General features: G+C 39.5%; 1 long non-coding RNA gene across 1 annotated transcript in view; it reads left to right on the top strand.

Annotated features, from left to right (window-relative positions):
* Nucleotides 1-4751: 4751 nt before the first annotated feature.
* Nucleotides 4752-19108, top strand: part of LOC134339425 (uncharacterized) — a 105140-nt gene continuing 90783 nt past the window's right edge. The window contains exon 1 of the long non-coding RNA XR_010016397.1: nucleotides 4752-5017. This is a non-coding gene — a long non-coding RNA (uncharacterized LOC134339425). The remainder of the gene's footprint in view (nucleotides 5018-19108) is intronic.

The raw sequence follows: 19108 nt of genomic DNA, 5'->3' as shown, positions 1-19108 counted from the left end.
TTATAAATTGGCAGCATCACTTCACAATTTCAGCTCATTATTAACTTTTTAAAACATCTGAATATTTGGTTTGCTTTACCAGGGAATACAGGGAGTTTTTACAGCAATTCCAATTTATTATCAGTCAGGGCCCTGATCTCTTTCATTTTATAGACTTTGCTTTCGTTTCAATAATAAAAATCTTTTCCCACATTTTTAAATCCTTATGTGAAGCATTTCGCATTTCTGTACATTTTCTTCTGTGTTGGAATGTAAAAACTAGGACTGCATTCTAAAGACTTTCATTGCAATTATTTTAGTGAATATCTGAAATCATTTTATGTCTTTGTACTTGACAAATAAGTCAGCTTTTACTTGATGATCACAGAGAATCCTTACACCACACATTTCTACGTCAGAACATCACAGGTGGATGGGCAATAAATTAAATGAGAGGGTGTGTTTCATCTTTCTAGATTTCTCAGTAAGAAGTCAGTCTTTTGGATGGATTTTAATACCTGTAGTCAACTGTCTCATAGATTTTGGTTATACCTAGCATCAGTTTATTGTTTAATTTCATCTGTTGGTTAATACATATTACTCAGAAGTAGTAATTTGGTGCCCCGAATATTTTTTTGCAATTTGACGATGGGTTACAGACGTTATCCAGTTTGCAAAAAACAATCTGCTGGGGAACCCAATGGGTTGAGCAGTGACTATGGGGGAGGGATGTGGGGGGGTGTGTGGAAGAAGAATTGTTGACATTTTAGGTTGAAATCTGTATCAGCTCCTTTAGAGTTCTCAAAGGAACAGCAGTTCTGAAAAATTGATGTTTTCCTTCATGTTGAACTTTAGTCTAACCTGTTTGCATTCAGATTAGGATAGAGAATTTTGTTTCCATCTTTCAGACAAATTCATCATTCCGGGACCTGAACTTTCAACTGGTCAAACACATACATCATCTGTCTTACAGTCAAAACTGAACTATTTTAAATGTTGCTGTTAATTGACAGTAGCCATGCAACGCCCCATGTGGTGACACTTTGGAAAGCAATGCACAGTTCCAAATCTGTAGTCAAAAATCGAAGTATTCTGATCTCTTTTTAGTCGGTTGTGTTTATGAAGGGGTACTATCAGCTGAACATGTTCGTTCACGTAGCATTCCAAACTGGTCTGTGATATCAAACAGAATTTCAATAATAAATGCACATTTACATGCAGTAGGTGGAGATCAAACATAATCAGATGCAATTTTCTGAAGAGAATGATTCTTACTACAGTTACTTTTCTCAGTAGATTAGAAATACAAATGAAGTTAAGATAATAATATAAATTTCTGGACAAACTCAGCTAGTCAAGTAGCATCTATGGAAAGCGAAAACAGTTTACATTCATTACCATAGAATTTGCTGAGTAAGGTTTCATGATCTGAAACCTCAACAATTTTCTTTTTCTACAATGCTGCTTGACAAACTGAGTTATTTCTACATTTATTTTGCTTCAGATTTCAGTATCTGCAATTTTTTGTTTTCCAAAATTCTGATAACATTTTACAGCTATTTACAGACACAAAATGGTGGAGGTGTCTGCCGCGATTTCCTCTATAATTTGCCATTTTTAAGGATAATGTAATGCTATTTATTTCAGTGAATATTGCATACTCCTTGGCAAAGACATCATGTGAAAAATAACTTGGCTAAGTTGTAATAACCACCTTTTCAAACTGTAGTATTAGATTTGCTATGTCTTTTATTAAATGTTTACCTGGCTGCTGTGACTTTCCTCTGCTAGGATATTCCCCCGCCCCCAAACAGTATCCAAAGTAGTATATTTGTTGTTGAGGGAGTGGCAACAGGGGTACTCTGCACCCACCCCTTAAGCCTTTCCCCTTCCAGACTGTAACCCAGTTTCCTGTGTCCTGAACCTTGGGTGCAACTACCTCTCTCTGTGTCCTATCCATCACCTCCACAGCCTCCTGGGTGATCCAGAGTTCATCCTGTTACAGCTCCAACTGCTTAATGCAGAGTGTTAGATACTGCAGCTGGATGCACATCTTGCAGATGTGTTCATGAAAGACACTGGAGGTCTCCCTGCATTCCCACATCCTGCAAAAGGAGCATTTCGTTATCCTACTGGCATCTCTAATGTTGTAACTGAGCAAATATAAAGAAGGAAAGACAATAAAGTGTGGGGGCGAAATAAACCTCTCTCTACAGCTTTTTGTCATCTCTCACTCAAGCCTCAAAGAGCTAAAACTTCAAAATCCCCACCCAAGTTCTGATCACTCCAATGAAGGCCATTGAATTTGCCCTTTCCTTATTTAATTTGTTCTTGTCAATCAGGCCCAAGCACTGATTGGCCACTGTTCAAAGCATCAAACTTCCACAAATCGTTGCCTTTTCTACTCAATCAGCCAACCTGAGTGAGTGACATCTTCTCAGGTTTCTGATCTTCAAATGACCATTGCTCAAAGTACCGAACTGCCGTGAGTCATTGCCTTTTCCACTCAGTCAATGAACCTGAGTGAGCTATGTATTTTCAGGCCTCCGATGTCCTAATGGCTGCTGCTCATAGATATTTATACAGTATCTACGGTAAACTGAAACTCCGGTAAATGAATGAGGACATTTTTACTTAAGTAACGTCTCTGGAAATGGGGCTCGTTAGCCTCTCACTAACAGCCTCTGGACTCTGCGGAGAGAAACTCACCTTTCTCAGGCTTTGTATGTCTAGGGTGTATGTGACTTTGGTCCCGCCGAACCCGTGAGGTTGGGATGTCCTCGGGGCTTGTGTGAATGTTGTGTGATTTACTCCCCCCGGCAATCGCCCGTCGGCAAGAAATAACTGAAGTATATTTAAGAATGCTAACTTAACAAACAGTTATTAAAGGAAAGAAAGAAAAAAACAAAAAGGGCTCAGTATTCTTAAACAGTCACACACAAAATGCTGGAGGGACTCAGCAAGGCCAGGCAGAACCAATGGAAAAAAGTACTGGCAACACACATGAAAGTTGCTGGTGAACACAGCAGGCCAGGCAGCATCTCTAGGAAGGGGTACAGTCGACGTTTCAGGCTGAGACCCTTCGTCAGGACTAACTGAAGGAAGAGCACATCTGCTCTCACTCCATCCTCCCGTCACCCCACTAGCAATAGGGTTCCCCTGGTCCTCACCTACCACCCCACCAGCCTCCAGGTCCAACATATTATTCTCCGTAACTTCTGCCACCTCCAACGGGATCCCACCACTAAGCACATCTTTCCCTCCCACCCCTTCTCTGCTTTCCACAGGGATCGCTCCCTACGCGACTCCCTTGTCCATTCATCCCCCCCATCCCTCTCCACTGATCTCCCTCCTGGCACTTATCCTTGTAAGCGGAACAAGTGCTACACATGCCCTTACACTTCCTCCCTTATCACCATTCAGGGCCAGACAGTCCTTCCAGGTGAGGCGACACTTCACCTGTGAGTTGGCTGGGGTGATATACTGCGTCCGGTGCTCCTGATGTGGCCTTCTATATATTGGCGAGACCCGACGCAGACTGGGAGATCGTTTCGCTGAACACCTACGCTCTGTCCACCAGAGAAAGCAGGATCTCCCAGTGGCCAAACATTTTAATTCTACATCCCATTCCCATTCGGATATGTCTATCCACGGCCTCCTCTACTGTAAAGATGAAGCCACACTCAGGTTGGAGGAACAACACATTATATTTCGTCTGGGTAGCCTCCAACCTGATGGCATGAACATTGACTTCTCTAACTTCCACTAATGCCCCACCTCCCCCTCGTACCCCATCCGTTATTTATTTATATACATACATTCTTTCTTTCTCTCTCTCTCCTTTTTCTCCCTCTGTCCCTCTGACTATACCCCTTCCCCATACTCTGGGTTTTTCCCCCCCTCCCCCATTTCCTTCTCCCTGGGCCTCCTGTCCCATGATCCTCTCATATCCCTTTTGCAAATCACCTGCCCAGCTCTTGGCTCCATCCCTCCCGCTCCTGTCTTCTCCTATCATTTTGGATCTCCCCCTCCTCCTCCCACTTTCAAATTTCTTACTAGCCCTTCCTTCAGTTAGTCCTGACGAAGGGTCTCGGCCCGAAACGTCGACTGTACCTCTTCCTAGAGATGCTGCCTGGCCTGCTGCGTTCACCAGCAACTTTCATGTGTGTTGCTTGAATTTCCAGCATCCGCAGAATTCCTCGTGTTTATGAAAAAAGTACTGTCGATGTTTTGGGCCGAAATCCTTCGGCAGGACCCTGCCCGGCCTGTTGAGTTCCTCCAGCATTTTGTGTGTGTTGCTCAGATTTCCAGCAACCTGCAGAGTTTCTTTTGTTTGTTTCTTAAATAGTCAAATGTGCACTTAAGTTGGAGCTCATCTTGAACTTATCTGTAACTCATGTGCTGGACCCTCGGTCTCCATGAACACCACACCACCTTCCGAATGTCGCTCGAAATCCATCTGGAACAAATGGGTTTCCCACGGGAGTATTGTTCCTTCCTCTTTGAAGCCATTCATCTGCACAAAGCATTTTATGCAACAGGATTGGCATCCTCAGCCGTCTTCCCTCCTGTCTTCTCTCAGCTCCCGCCAAAAAAAAAGACCTCACCCCACACCAGTGTTCTCCAGAAACTTCTCCCAATTTCACCATCTTGATTGAGTGACACCACATTCCTAAGTTCAACAACAAAGCTTCTTATCTCAACTCAAACCCAAACAGGCTGAAATCAGAACAGACTGCTCATACAGAACTGCTAAAATGAAATACCAACAGCATAGCAGTAAAAGTCTTAACCAGGGCATTACATATGCAATACTTTATTTATTGTTTTCAAAGTATTTTTAACATATTGAATAGGATGTATCACAACCACCTGTTTATTGTTTAAAATAATGAAACTAGGCTGCTGATTCAAAGGTTAAGAGTTCTGTCTCAGCTAGGTGTGCAACCTAGGTGAGGTTTCTTCTCAGCAGGAAGTCAGTCTTCTGGACAGCTTTTGATTCCTGTGGCTCATTAGCTATCAGAGTTATACTTAAAAAGTAAGTGGTCAGTTCACATTATCTGTTAGTTTGTACACAATTTTGTGCAAAACTAATAATTTGGTGCCCCATATATTTCTGTAATTTGATGGGTTGCAGATGTAACTTGTTAGCATTTGGAAGTGCTGCTTTCTGTGACATGTTCGAATTTGTTATACATTTTTAGTTTGGCTTCATCAATCTGCTTTGGATAGAATATAAGCAGATGAAGGTCAAGTTGAATCTTGACGACTAAACAGCTATTTTTTTTAAACTTGTGTAATAGGTCTCCATCATAAAACAATGCGCAATATGCATCTAAAATATTATACCTAAATTAAGCTCTAGAAAACAGAGACTCACACGCAGAGAAATCTGGTTGGTACAGTAATTTATTTTCTTGTCTTTAGTGGGGGTGGTAGGAGGAGGAGGAGGAAGGGGTCAAGGTTGCTGTGCTGCTTTTCTGTTTATGAGAATAAGACTTATTGCTACCAGTGAGTTGGATAATATTCATTTTTTTCCTGTCAGCATAAAGCATTCCCAGGATAATTATAATGTGATCTAGACGGCATGATGATTTGTCAGTATGCTCTGGATTACATCTCTGAGAATCATTCTCTTCTGTGTAAATGTGCCATTTCTAGGTCCCATGATAGTCATCTTTCTGAGATTGATAACTCACAGCTAATTGTGGTTTATGTTATTGAATTCTATCAAGTAACTTAACTAAATCTTCTCAAATTAGTGCTTGTCACTCTGTTTTTTTTCTGTTTTATATCTAGGCTGGGAACAAACATGTAGTGTATTCAACCCTGGTGTTACATCATGATTAGGAGTTGAATTAAATTATAAATTAATGTGACATACAACAGCCTGACTTTTTATATTTGTAATGGCACAGGAACTGATGTTCAAAGTTGAATATGCTTATTGTTTTTGCAAAGCTTTAAAATTAAAAAAAACATATAAATGAGAAAATAAGTAATAAAAATAATCATCATTAGACTAACCACTTGAATAACAATTCACTACTGCAAAATAGAAGAAAATTAATTCTCTGAGAATGTGCTCCACATCAGGGATTTTTTTTTCAATGTCCTGGAAAGAACTTGTTGATCAACCAATCCAAGTGAATCCAGGATATCTGGTCATTTGTGCCACTATTGTGAGATTTTGCACAGTTCCCTTCACTTGAAAAGTACTTTGTTGTATATTTAATATTTCAGTAGTTTTATGTAACTTATAAATATATTATTTGATTATGTATTCTTGTTCTTTTAAATAATTAATTACAGGATAACTGGCTCATGTATACAGAACGGATTGAATACTATTTTAAAACATATGAAATCACCAATGAAAAATAAGCACCAATTTTGCTGAGTGCATTGGCCTTAAAGGCATACAGATTCCTTATGAGTTTAACTGCTCCAACCAAACCAGCTGAAATGAGCTTTGCAGCTATTGTAAAAGTAATGCAGGAAGATTTAGTACCAACACCATTGTTGATAGCAGCATGCATTAGGTTTCATAAGCAGGATCAAAAAGGAAGGGGAGTTCATTTCAGTGTATGTGGCTGAAATGAAGAAGTTGTCTGACCATTGTCAGTTTGGCAATGGGATTAATGATGCACTGAGAGGTTGTTTAGTTTGTGGTATCTTACAAAAACAACTGCTAACTGAATCAGAGCATACATTTAAAAGCAGTTGAAATAGTTATATCAATGGAAACTGCAGACAGAGAGGCCATTTAGTTGGATTCAGGAATCAAAGTGAGTGTGAACAAAATTGTAATGTCTAAACAGAAACAGGCCTGGCTGAACAGATTGTTTTACCGTTGTGGCAGGGGCTCACTTGTACCAGAAAAATGCAGATTGAAAGGTGAAACTTGCAGAAAGTGCAACAAAGTGGAACACATACAAGGAGTATGCTGGGCAGACAAAAAGGGTACAGGGTAGAGAAAAAAATAAAAAGTCAAATTGTAGTTTCAAAAAGAGCACTAAACTGCATACAGTTGATGAAAAAATCTGATAACGATGACAGCGATAAAGGACTGAGTAGCCTTGAGATTTACAATGTAAAAACTAATGATACCCAAGTAATATGGCTCACACCAGAGGTGAATGGCAAATTTATTAAAATGGAATTGGACAGTGGCTCAGTTGTTTCAATTATTCCACAAAATGAGTTGAATGGTATTTGGAAGATGGTAAGCTGAAGCCTGCATATATCCAACAAAAAACTTATAATGGAGAAAAGATAACTCCTGTGGGATTGACATTTATAATAGTGAAATACAACAACCAACATGCCACATTTGGTTTGCATGTGGTTAAAAACAGGAAGACCAGCATTGTGGGGACATGATTGGCTGAGACAACTACAACTTGGTTGGAGATCCATCCACTGTTTGCATACCACATCCCCTGCAAACTGATGCCACAAATGACTCCATGCTGCACACCAAGAACTATTGCCCAACAGAGGACAAATAGATGTTGGTGCCGACTCTTGTGCCTCTGGTTGGAAAGTTTATTGGACCAAGGAAGGACCATGTTGCTCAGAGGCAGCATGAAAGTGACAAAAGCAGTGCTCTGACTACAACAGTTTTTTGTAGACAACATATGTTAATCAGGCAGTTACTCGCAAAATATGTCTTGGTTTTAAACTGGAAGAGAATTCAAGGAGCTTCAGGAAAGTTGCAAGCTTTTGGTTTTTGTTAGTATAAAGCACTATAATCTATTCTGAATGCAATAAGGCTATTGCATGAACTTCAAGTAGAAGACAAAAAGCTGCTTGTAAAAGTAGATGCAGAGACCAAAACCCAGCTGGATGAATGAAAGGCCAAAAAGAAAGGAGTCAATGGAGTTACAAAAACAGAGAATTCATCAGATGCTGTTGTGAATGACGAAACTGAGAAGAGAGATCAGATCATAAAGGGTGCAATAGAAGGATTAATAGGAAAATACTCCGATGAACTTCACGCACCTTCCCAAGATCAAGAGGCACAAGGTAGAAGAAGAAAAAAGAAAAAGAAGAAAGACGTGCTGTGTTGTTAGAACCACTTCCTGCAGTCTCAAAGTCAACTGCTATAACCACCACAGTGGAGGCTCCAGAACCTGAGACTGTTTTGCAGTCACAAGCCTCATCTGCCAAGCAGAGTGATCTCTTTTGTTGGGAAAGACATTATAGAAACATAGAAACATAGAAAATAGGTGCAGGAGTAGGCCATTCGGCCCTTCGAGCCTGCACCGCCATTTATTATGATCATGGCTGATCATCCAGCTCAGAACCCAGCCTTCCCTCCATACCCCCTGACCCCTGTAGCCACAAGGGCCATATCTAACTTCCTTTTAAACATAGCTAATGAACTGGCCTCAACAGTTTGCTGTGGCAGAGAATTCCACAGATTCACCACTCTCTGTGTGAAGAAGTTTTTCCTAACCTCGGTCCTAAAAGGTTTCCCCTCTATCCTCAAACTGTGACCCCTCGTTCTAGACCTCCCCAACATCGGGAACAATCTTCCCGCATCTAGCCTGTCCAATCCCTTTAGGATCTTATACGTTTCAATCAGATCCCCCCTCAATCTTCTAAATTCCAACGAGTACAAGCCCAGTTCATCCAGTCTTTCTTCATATGAAAGACCTGCCATCCCAGGAATCAATCTGGTGAACCTTCTTTGTACTCCCTCTATGGCAAAGATGTCTTTCCTCAGATTAGGGGACCAAAACTGCACACAATACTCCAGGTGTGGTCTCACCAAGGCCTTGTACAACTGCAGTAGTACCTCCCTGCTCCTGTACTCGAATCCTCTCGCTATAAATGCCAGTGCCAGCATACCGTTCGCCTTTTTCACCGCCTGCTGTACCTGCATGCCCACTTTCAATGACTGGTGTATAATGACACCCAGGTCTCGTTGCACCTCCTCCACAGTGATTAAATCTTTAGCCTTGAATGGGACAATTCAAACTTAATATACTGTGGATAACTATATAGTACTTATATTATATCATATACTATGTATATAGTTGAGATGCATTTTATATTAAGTTGGAGTTTATAGCTAAACAGGGAGGAGTGTTGTGTATGTAATATTTCAGTAGTATTTGAGTAATGTTTTGAATGTATTGTTTGATTAAGCATTCTTGACCATTTAAATAATTTATTGAGTTACATGTAAAAATATGTGAACTGCATACATCATGACGCTACTTTGTGATACGTGTGCACCTCGCTTAAGTAAACATGAAGACAGACTCACATTTCAGACTCCCTTCAATTAATTTTATGTTTTAGAGTTACAAAACATAACATACTTCACTATTATTTCGTCCTTTCCAAATACGATGAAGGATGTTTATCTATTGTAAATGCAAATCTTCTGTTTCTTCACTTTATTATGACTAACTGCATCATCTTCCACCTCCACTATCAAGTTCTGTGGAACTGCTTTGTTGCTATTGACTTGTCTTTCCCTCTATATCAACATCTCTGGAGTTTACAAGGACTTATTCCTGACCACGTCCTTTACCTTGATCAAGTGCTATTCTGGACAATGAATCGGTATTCACATTAATGATGCTGGCACTGAGTTCCACTTCTCTAACACCCACTCAGTCCCTCCACTTGTTCTACGGTGTTAGATTAACTTTTAAAGTGTTTTCGTATCTAGTCTTTCCACCTGGAAATTACGTCATTGGATCATAGAATAATACAGCATGGAAACAGGCATTCACCCCAATTTGTCAGTGCCAACCAAAGCCAATCCCATTTGCTTCAATTTGACTAATATCCTTTTAAAAGAGATTTGGACAGGTACATGCATAGGAAATATTTAAATGTTATCTTTCCTCCCTCAACCATTTCCTCTTTTAGCTTATTCTATATATGTACAACTCTTCATCCAAGAGTCATAGAGTCGTAGAACTCTATACACAAAAATCAGGCCCTTCAGCCCATCTAGTGTGGGATGAACTACTAATCTGCCTGGTCCCATCGACCAGCACCCGGATCATAACTCTCCATACCCATCCCATCCATGTATCCAAATTTCTCTTAAGTGTTGAAATCAAACCCACATCTACCACTTCCAATGGCAGCTTGTTTCACACTTTCACACCCTCTGAGTTCCACTTAAACATTTCATCTTTCAGCCTTAACCAATGACCACTAGTTATAGCAATGACACTCAGTTCTGTTCCCTGACGCTTTCACACTTCTAGCATTCTGCTAGTGCCTTCCTTGACGAAGACTGATTCAAAATACTTATTAAGATTGTCTGTCATTTCTTTGTCCTGCATTACTACCTCTCCACTGTCATTTTCTGGTGTATAATTTTGTATACTGCTATCAAATATACACTCATTTTCTATGTTCTGGGGAAAAAGTTTGAACCTACTCTACCTTTCCTTATAAATCAGGTGCTGACTACATCCTTGTAAATTTTCTCTGCGCTCTTTCAATCTTAATTTACATCTTTCCTGGACATATGTGACCAAAACTGCACACAGTACTCCAAATTAGGACTCACAAACGTCTTACAAAATTTCAACATTGCATCCCAACTTCTGTATTCAATACATTGATTTATGAAGGCCAATGTGCCAAAAGTTTTCTTTATGACCCTATCTACCTGTGATGCCACTTTTGAGGGATTATAGATTTGTATTCCCATATCCCTCTGTTCTACTGAACTCCTCTCTGTCCTGCAACTCACCTAGCCTGAGTACAAGCTTTGACAGGCTTCCTTGTTATTCACTATACCCCTAATCTTGATGTCATTCGCAAATTTGCTGACCCAGTTTATCATCCGGATCACTGATATAGATGACAAACAGCAACAGACCCAGCACTGATCTCTACAACACATAGTCAGAGAAGGAACCACCTACTCCTTCTCTCTGACTCCTACCATGAAGCCAGTGTCTAATCCAATTTACTACCTCATCTTGAATGCCAATCGACTGAACATTCTTGGTCTACCTACCATGCGGTTGTCAAAGGCCTTGCTAAAAACCATGTAGACAATACCCACTTCCTTGCTTTCATCACCTTTTCGGGTAACTTCCTTGAAAAACTCTGTAAGATTGAATAGACATGATCTACCCCGCGCGAATCCATACCAGCTATCCTTGATCAGCCCCTGTCTATCGAAATATTAATATATCCATTCACTTAGAACACCCTTCAATAACTTATCCACTACTGATGTCAGGCTCAATGACCTATAATTTCCTTGCTCATTCTTTGAACCTTTCTTAAAATATGGACCAATATTAGCTATCAATTTCCCACTCTATCACAGTTCTACTCACACAATGGCCGCTGCACTTCAACCTAGTCTGTTTTTATATTATCTTGCCAAGTGCCCAATTATGTGGAAGGCAAAGACTCCTCAGGAACTGTGGTGAACAAAATGTGTGAAAAGATTGCCTCTCAAATTCCTATTAAAGTCTTTCCCCTTTCACCACAGAGGAAAAACATAATCTGCAGATTCTTTTGTTACTGAAGGAGGTATGATTCTTCCACATGAGCTCCTGTGAAATAATGATGCCCAAGAACTTGACTGTTGAAATAGTGCTAACTATAGAGATGTTGATTATGATAGTTCATCAACATGGAGTGGAGGCACATTCCTCCTGGAGATGCTATACATCTCTATGATTTTGAAGGCTTTCAGCTCCAAGTTGTGATTGTAGGACACTAGCTTGCTTACTTGCTGATGGTATTAGGATTTACCATCTCTGGTGAATACTTCAATTACAATGGTTACAGTGGTTATAGTTCTTGATTCACAAACTCTGGGGAAAAGACTACATATGTTCACTCTATCTATGCCCCTCCTCATTTTGTACAGCTCTGTATGGTTACCCATCTGTTGCCTACACTTCAAGGAATATAGCCTGCTTTATTCAATCTTTCTCTGTTGCACAATCCCTTGAGTTCAGTTAATAGCCTCATAGAATCTTTTCTACGTTCCTTTCAGCTTACAGATCAATTTTTAAATGCACTTCTAGTTTGAATCATACCATCTAGGGCTTCCTTTCTTCATTGAAAGAATGATAAACTAGAATTTATATATTGCCTTACATGAGGTGCTGTTTAAACTCTGTATTGCCACCAGTGGGAGAGTCACAAACAAGGTGACATAGCTACAAAATAAGGATAGACAGTTAAACTGAGGTGCGCAGGGAGTTCAGGGGTAGCGAATCTGTGGATTTTTTAGCCTCAGTTGGTAGATCATTGGATTTTTTTAAGGTTGAGTTAGATAAATATTTGAAAAGTCAAAGAATTAAAAGTTATGAGGAACTGGCACTGAACGGAAGTTGAAGCCAGCCTTGACCGGCCATGAATGGTGGGGCAGGCTTGAGGGGCTGAACAGTCTCTTCCTGCTCTTACTTTCTTGTGTTGTAGTGTTCTGCATTTCTCTGACCACACAATAGTCAATGGAGATCCTTATAAGTCTGAAGTGCTGAAGGGTGAGAAACAAGGCAACCCATGTTTGTAGCAAGCTCCCACAAATAACTGTGTGGTAATGGCCAAATAACCTGTCTTGCTGATGATGAATGGACAATAATTAACGATCATGACACAGGGAATAACTCATATTTTCTTATTCAACATAGGGCAATGAGACCTTTTTTTGTCCACTTGGGATTTCAGCTTACTCTTGCATCTGTAAAACTTCTGGCAGTCCAGTAAATTCTAGTCAGTCAGTTTTGGGTCTCTGAGCTCACATTTTGGAATCTGACTCAGGGGCGAGAATGTGGCCAAGTTAGCCACAGCTGTCACCCTTCATAATTATTCCTATTCCCTGTCTCCTATCTTCCATTCAATTCCCAAAGGAAATAGCTTTCCTCCAGTACAAGATGCTTTCATTTTTTTATTTGTTAACTCTTGCCTTATCCTCCCTCCTGATGCCCCCCCCCCACTCCCCTCCCTATCCTTATGAAGTGGCTTCTGAAATGCCATCTGAATAGATTCAGCAGACATTTCCTTGTGCGAGTTGATCTGGGAAGTAAGTAGGCTTCATTTTTACAGACACTTATATGTTGTTTTTTCTTGCTGGTCAGAAAATACACAAAAACATCAGGATGTGGTGACCATACCTCCACAGCATCGCAATGATTGGCGTCAAATGCACAAAAGAAAAAAAACTGCTAAATATGAAAAAAGGTGAAACTACTTCTGCCATTCAAAGGAATGAATGTATGTACACATACTGTATGTCAGACTTCTGAATTTTGTAACATTATGGGAGCTCATTCATAGCTCAGGATGTCTATTATATAGGGGCTGATGATCTGGGGAGACTAGACCGTATTAATACAAGCAAGAATCAGACTTCAGTTCTTAATGTAAATTGCAAATTGCAAGTAGTAAATTAAAGTCAGAAGCACATTTTTGTAAATAAATACTGCTGTCTCTATAGCATAGACTAAGAGATATGGTTTTCAAAATTGTGACTATCATATGTTTCCACATGCATCAACAAAATGTTAATGAATGGGTTTGTGTTAATTGACCTGCATCAATCCAGCCAGGTGACTGGTGGTTTAAGTAATTTGCATCACTGTAAACAATTTCAAGGATGCTTGCACAGCAGGTTGATACTGTCAGTTAGCTCTACGAATGGTTGAGTGTCCAGGTCTCTGTTGTCAGCAGTTTTTAGAATTTCTGTGTTCACGAGTTTCTCCCAGTAAAGCCTTTTGAACCTTCAGAAGTGTCTTATCAATTACAATGTACTTCCGCTGTAAATACTGTGTGAACCTCAGAGGAACCATTTGTCAACTCATTGAAGTAAACAATATCATTGTAACAATTGAACTTGTATTGAATCACCTAATGTAGTGTTTTCCAACTTGTTTAGCCCAACACCCCACCACAAAATTACTTTCATACATGCCAATGCCCCTCTAAAGCACTTTTATACTAGCCAATGCCCCTCTTAGGCACCCCCATAGTGTAAAACAATGTCTACCATATGCTAACATGAAAAAAATGATTCTACTTTGAATTTTCATTTGTCTTTAAACCTGGCTTACACAGTACCTGTGTGCTGTACAGCAGCTTTGAATTCAATGTGATTCTTGAGCCTGATGGTTTTTAGCAAGAGTTAAAATGCCTGTAACATCAAAAGCCTTAAGTCCCCACATGTAACAATGTTCAAGCACTTTCTGTTTTTTGTGAGTATGTAGTTCACTGCACTTTTTCAATAAGGTAGGAGGATGGAAATGCAATGAAAAGCAGTTTGACTCTTCACACCAAAGGCAAGGAAACTTCATGTAATAGTGTAGCCACATACCACAAAAGCTGACATTATTGAAAAACATTTATTCTTCTTCATCGCTCTGAATTTTGATTATTTCTTCTTGCAAGCTCTCTTCCTGTTCTTCCACCTTACAAAGAAATGGGTGAATTACCCAGTCCAAATTTCCAGATCCTTCTTCAGTGACTGCAGCTGTAAACAGTACTTAGAAACATAGAAACATAGAAAACCTACAACACAATACAGGCCCTTCGGCCCACAAAGCTGTGCTGAATATGTCCTTACCTTAGAAATTACCTAGGGTTACCCAGAGCCCTTTATTTTTCTAAGATAGCTCTCTATTTTTCTAAGTTACTAAGTACTCTTGCAAATCACCATCTGTGAAAGAGAATGCCATATTTCCCGTGCAGAGAAACTGTGAAAACATTCTTTTCCTAATGTTTTGCTTATTTATATTTCCAATTTTCTGATAAAAGTGAACACTGCACTTTTTGCCTGGATTAAATTTGAATTCTCACCCTGCAGTTTCATATTTAGAATGTTCATTTTGTCATATAGATCGGCAAGGTGTGCTACATCTCCACATTGAAGTTCAATCTGGTTTCCCAAGCTCTTGTCAACTTTGAGTGATAGCCAATGCACTTCAGTGTGAAGAAGCAAGTGTCCAAACTCTTTATCATCATCTTGGGTTAGGCAAAATGTTCTGCTAGTTAATGGATAAGCTCGAATTTTGTTAAAAGCAGATATTACAAGAGACATGCTTGAAAAAAGTTGCTGGCTGAGGTTTTTGGCCGTGAGATGTTGATGAATTACACAATGGATTGCAAACAGACTTGGAACTTCTTCTTTCATAAATGCCACTAAACCAGCATGGTGACCTGTCATATTTGGTGTTCCATCTGGTGCACAACAAATCATGTTCCTAATCAGAATACTTTTATCCTCAACATAAATTCTGAGCTCATTGTAGATTGATTCTCCATTGATAATTTTTAAACTTTTTACAAAACAAAATCTCTTAATAAACTTCACTATTTTAGATAATGTCTTCACTCATTTCATCAATACGATGAGCTATAGAGTTATTACTCAAAGCAATTGATTTTAAAATACTGGGGTCCATTCTGAGAACAGTGGTGAGCCCTTCCGATACAACAGGAATTATTAATCATTCACCAATTGTGTAAGATTTTCCACACTTTGCTATCATTTTAGAAATGTTGTCAGAATCATGAGACCATTATTATTGCTTTCTTGGCAAATGACTTGAGTGTGCAACACTCTTCAAATGCTTCTTTCATCTTCTGGAACTGAGTAATACCATAAGTAGCCTTTTCAGGGTGACTTTTGCAGAAGTGTACCTGCAATCTTGATCATTTCATGGCTTCATTAGACAGTATAGTATTACAAATAAGACACATGGGACATCGGTGATCTGATAGGAACAGAATAAAACCATACTCCAGATATGTAACATCGTATTGATGCACTTTCTGTAGTTTCTGTTTCTCAGCAGGATCAGAATTCAAGGCTTCACTGCCTTCAGCCTCTTAGATCGTGCCGTACATATTTATCCATCATTACCAGGGCTAAATTAAAATAAACAATTCACAGAAACTGAGAATACCTATCGAATGTTGACAATGACAGTGAGTTGGCATGAATGGAATGATGGTAGCGGCACGTGAATGAACGATGAGGCAAAGACGAAGATGATCATAACAGCGAAAATTACGTCGACAGGTATTCAGATTGGTATCTGAATATTAGTCAGAATAGAGCTGGTGTTTGTCAAGCTACCTTTATACTATTCCAGTTAGCACAATTGACCAATCATGTAAGGTCTCAGATCAGAATCCACTGATCCTTGTAAAACATTGCTCAAGCCTCTATTTAATGGGCTCTCAGTGGAACATATGGACATATTCTTTCCTTTAAATCTCAAGATTCACTTATATGACGATGCATTCCAAAAGAAGGGAACAATGTACTATTAGATAATTGAACATTCAGTGCTAAGTTTGTTACCAACTGTCCATTTAGCTGATGAGAATCTACATCCGAAAATTTCTCAACTAAAACCTCCAGCCCCCTGGTTCTCCTTGGTTGTTACAGAGTGTTTTAAAAGTTGTCACTTTTACCAAGGCTTTGATTGTCTGTTCTAATTTCTTCCTATGTGCCTCAGTGTCAAATTTAGTTTGATTATATTCCTGTAATTCTGTTGAGATGTCTTATACTTGGTATTAGATACTGTATAATAGGGATAAGATGATGTACTGTAGCTCAGTCAGAAAACAAATACTTGTTGAAGTGAATTTGGAAAGGAATTCTGAGATATCACAAAACCATAAATTTTGAGAAAACTAAATATGTTACCTGCAACTATAGGAAGATGATTTTGTTTTGTATTATTCCCTTGGTTTGGTTTATGAAACATTTTCAAATCAAGGAGCTTTAGTATGAAATATTGTCCACATAAACTTTGATCAAGTCCTGAGTTAATTGATGCATCAGTGAAATAGTTGGGAAATGCCAGAACTCAGTTTGAAGAATTTTCCTTACAGAAGGCTAGAGGAGGAAGCAGTCACCAAAAGGGCAAAGTCGAGAGTTCCTCATCAAAACAATGAGAACTGTATACTTAATATGACAGGTCACACTCAAGTCAAATACATCTCACTAAAAGGCCGTGTTACAAATATTCGAAACAAGGACGTTAAACTAAACTGTGAAAGAATAATGTGAAAAATTCAAACTCTGCCAGAAACTGTAAATCTCACAAAGGGAAACATTCTATAAGTAGCGAATCCGTTAGAGCCATATAGCAAAATCAACAATGGAACAGGTCCTTCAGCTGGATCTGCAATTCCTGCCTTAGTTGATATTTATATAGAAGGACAAAAAACACCATTCAGGCATCACCTAATCTTGGAAATAAGTTATATCTGCAAAGCAAGAGGGTTTTCTTGGAACAGTCAGAGGAGAAATATGGTCAAATTATTGTTGAAGGATTATAAAATGCCATGTCAAGACAACATCGATCAGACACTCTGCATAATATAAAAAGATATACTGCACTTTTGAAAAAATGAATTTGAAAAAAAGGCAAACATAGCTTCTAGATCTAGAATATTAAATGTGTATTGTTAGGATCTCTACACTGCACACTCTTTGCAATAGAAGTCATTATCTACACCTTTATCTTTTGACCTCTTTCTATAGATTCTGCCTGACCTATTCGGTGTTTCCAACATTTTCATTAGAACATAGAGCATAGAATAGTACAGCACAGTACAGGCCCTTCGGCCCACAATGTTGTGCCGACCCTCAAACCCTGCCTCCCATATAAGCCCCCACCTTAGATTCCTCCATATACCTGTCTAGTAGTCTCTTAAACTTCAGTAGTGTATCTGCCTCCACCACTGACTCAGGCAGTGCATTCCACGCACCAATCACTCTCTGAGTAAAAAACCTTCCTCTAATATCCCCCTTGAACTTCCCACCCCTTACCTTAAAGCCATGTCCTCTTGTATTGAGCAGTGGTGCCCTGGGGAAGAGGCGCTGGCTATCCACTCTATCTATTCCTCTTATCATTTTTGCAGATTTTCAGCATCTGTAAGTTTTTGAATTTTTATCGAAAAGAATCTTAAAATATAGAATGTAGGACATAGTGCAGTACAACACAGGAATAGGTCCTTTGGCTCACAGTGTTGTGGCAAACCAATTCAATTAGTATTAAAATGCCCAACTAAACAGATCCTTTCTGCCTGCACAATGTCCATACCCTTCGATTTCCTGCATTTTCATGAGTTCCTTGAGCACCTCCATCATACTTGCTCCCACCATCATTCCAGGAAGTGCATTCCAGGCACCTACCACTCTTTGTGTAAAAATCTTCTCCTGAAAATCTCCTTTAATCTCACCCCTTCTCATCTTAAATGCATGCCCTCTGCGGTTAGACATTTCAAACCAGAAAAAAAGACACTAGCTGTCTACACTATCTATCTCTCTCATAATCTTATAAAAATCTAGCAGATCTCCACTCATCCACCATCACGCCAGAGAAAACAACCCACGTTTGTCCACCCCCTCCTTATAATAAATGCCCTTGTTCCAGGCAGCATCCTAGTAAACTTCTTCTGCACCCTCTCCAAAGCCTCCAAATCCTTCCTCTAATGGGGCAAACAGAATGGAATAACATACTCCAACTAAAGTTATTATAAAGCTGCAAAATAATTTCTTGGCTCTTAAATTCCGTATCTCGATGAGTAAAGACGGTCATAAGAACATAAGAAATAGGAGCAGGAGTAGGCCATCCGGCCCATCGAGCCTGCCCCACCATTCAATAAGATCATGGCCGATCTGTCCGTAAACTCAGCTCCATCTACCTGCCTTTTCTCCATAACCCTTATTTCTCTTACTATATAAAAACCTATCTAACTGTTTCTAAAATATATTTCCTGAAGAAGCCTCAACTACTTCCCCGGGCAGAGAATTCCTCAGATTCACCACTCTCTGGGAAAAACAGTTCCTCCTCATCTTCGTCCTAAATCTTCTCCCCTGAATCTTGAGACAATGTCCCCTAGTTCTAGTCTCACCTACCAATGGAAACAACTTTCCTACTTCTATCTTATCTATCCCATTCAAAATTTTCTATGTTTTTATAAGATCCCCTCTCATTCTTCTGAACTCGAGAGAGTATAGTCCCAGGCGACTCAATCTCTCCTCATAGGTTAACCCCTTCATCCCTAGAATCAACCTGGTGAACCTACAAAGCCAGCATATCCTTCTTCAAGTATGGAGACCCATGCACAGAAGCAAATAGGAAGGCTAATAGAATGTTGGGCT

This window comes from Mobula hypostoma, chromosome 2 (assembly GCF_963921235.1).
Source record: "Mobula hypostoma chromosome 2, sMobHyp1.1, whole genome shotgun sequence".
Lineage (NCBI taxonomy): Eukaryota > Metazoa > Chordata > Chondrichthyes > Myliobatiformes > Myliobatidae > Mobula > Mobula hypostoma.
This window is presented reverse-complemented; position numbering and strand designations above follow the sequence as displayed.